A 2,500-nucleotide genomic window follows, 5' to 3' on the forward strand; every position below is an offset into this window, starting at 1 on the left:
AAGTTTGGAGTTTGGGTTTGAAAATTTTATGGGAGCTTCCTAGAAGCCTAAGAAGTGCTTTGCTCGAGACGGATTTCGATTTGGAGGTCCCCCGAGTTAATTTTGCCCATTATGACTCCTCGCCCGCACGCTTAAGCACCCCCGCGTGCACGTGGGCATTGTGTGCTAAAAAATGAAGTTTGGAGTTTGGGTTTGAAAATTTTATGGGAGCTTCCTAGAAGCCTAAGAAATGCTTTGCTCGAGACGGATTTCGATTTGGAGGTCCCCCGAGTTAAGTTTGCCCTTTATGACTCCTCGCCCGCATGCTCGTGCACACCGGCGTGCACGTGGGCATCGTATGCTAAAAAATGAAGTTTGGAGTTTGGGTTTGAAAATTTTACGGGAACTTCCTAGAAGCCTAAGAAATGCTTTGCTCGAGACGGATTTCGATTTGGAGGTCCGCCGTGTTAATTTTGCCAATTACGGCTCCTCGCCCGCACGCTCGTGCACCCCGACGTGCACACCGGCGCGCACGTGGGCATCGTATGCTAAAAAATGAAGTTTGGAGTTTGGGTTTGAAAATTTTACGGGAACTTCCTAGAAGCCTAAGAAATGCTTTGCTCGAGACGGATTTCGATTTGGAGGTCCCCCGAGTTAATTTTGCCCATTACGACTCCTCGCCCGCACGCTCGTGCACCCCGGCGTGCACGTGGGCATAGTATGCTAAAAAATGAAGTTTGGAGTTTGGGTTCGGAAATTTTATGGGAGCTTCCTAGAAGCCTAAGAACTGCTTTGCTCGAGACGGATTTTGATTTGGAGATCCCCCGAGTTAGTTTTGCCCATTATGACTCCTCCCCCGCACGCTCAAGCACCCCCGCGTGCACGGGGGCATCGTATGCTAAAAAATGAAGTTTGGAGTTTGGGTTTGGAAATTTTATGGGAGCTTCCTAGAAGCCTAAGAAGTGCTTTGCTCGAGACGGATTTCGATTTGGAGGTCCCCCGAGTTAATTTTGCCCATTATGACTCCTCGCCCGCACGCTTAAGCACCCCCGCGTGCACGTGGGCATTGTGTGCTAAAAAATGAAGTTTGGAGTTTGGGTTTGAAAATTTTACGGGAACTTCCTAGAAGCCTAAGAAATGCTTTGCTCGAGACGGATTTCGATTTGGAGGTCCCCCGAGTTAATTTTGCCCATTACGACTCCTCGCCCGCACGCTCGTGCACCCCGGCGTGCACGTGGGCATCGTATGCTAAAAAATGAAGTTTGGAGTTTGGGTTTGAAAATTTTATGGGAGCTTCCTAGAAGCTTAAGAAGTGTTTTGCTCGAGACGGATTTCGATTTGGAGGTCCCCCGAGTCAATGTTGCCCATTATGGCTCCTCTCCCGCATGCTCAAGCACCCCTGCGTGCACGTGGGCATTGTATGCTAAAAAATAAAGTTTGGAGTTTGGGTTTGGAAGTTTTATGGGAGCTTCCTTGAAGCTTAAGAAGTGTTTTGCTCGAGACGGATTTCGATTTGGAGGTCCCCCGAGTCAATGTTGCCCATTATGGCTCCTCGCCCGCACGCTCAAGCACCCCGGCGTGCACGTGGGCATTGTATGCTAAAAAATAAAGTTTGGAGTTTGGGTTTGGAAGTTTTATGGGAGCTTCCTAGAAGCTTAAGAAGTGTTTTGCTCGAGACGGATTTCGATTTGGAGGTCCCCCGAGTCAATGTTGCCCATTATGGCTCCTCTCCCGCATGCTCAAGCACCCCTGCGTGCACACCGGCGTGCACGTGGGCATTGTAGGCTAAAAAATGAAGTTTGGAGTTTGGGTTTGGAAATTTTATGGGAGCTTCCTTGAAGCCTAAGAAGTGTTTTGCTCGAAACGGAATTCGATTTGGAGGTCCCCCGAGTCAATTTTGCCCATTACGACTCCTCGCTCGCATGCAATATCTACTCCTGTCAGAGCTGTGGTTTTACTTAAGACTACTATAGGGGGGGGGGAGTTCTCAGCACCAAGAGCTGCAAGTAAGGCCATTGCTTGCTTTGCAGTCTCGATTGCTCTACTAGTGAATAGTAGATGTCTTGGTTAGCTTGGAACGAAAAAAAAAATTTTTTGGGGAAAAAAAAAAAAAAAAGTTTTTGTGAAAAAAAATTTTTCGAAAAAAAAAAAAAAAAAAAAAATTTTTTTGGATGCCTCGGTCTTCTATTTGTTTTGCTTGGGTAGATTAGGAAAAAAAAAAAAAAAAATTTTTTTGTTGGATGCCTCGGTCTTCATATTCTTTCTCGGCTATTTCGAAAAAAAAAAAAAAAAATTCCGGGAAAGAGAAAAAAAAAATTATTTTTTGTTGGTTGCCTCGGTCTTCATGTTCTTTCTCTGGTATATGGGAAAGAAAAAAAAAAAAAAAAAATTTTGGATGCCTCGGTCTTCTTGTTCTCGGTTGGATTTATCGAAAAAAAAAAAAAAAAAAAAAAAAAAAAAAAAAAAAAATTTTGATGCCTCGGTCTTCTTGTTCTTGCTTTGGTATATCGGAGAAAAAAAA

This window comes from Cornus florida, unplaced genomic scaffold (genome assembly GCF_030987335.1).
Source record: "Cornus florida cultivar Cherokee Brave unplaced genomic scaffold, ASM3098733v1 CherokeeBrave_3.0.0_Hap2_scaffold_45, whole genome shotgun sequence".
In the NCBI taxonomy this organism is placed as follows: Eukaryota; Viridiplantae; Streptophyta; class Magnoliopsida; order Cornales; family Cornaceae; genus Cornus; species Cornus florida.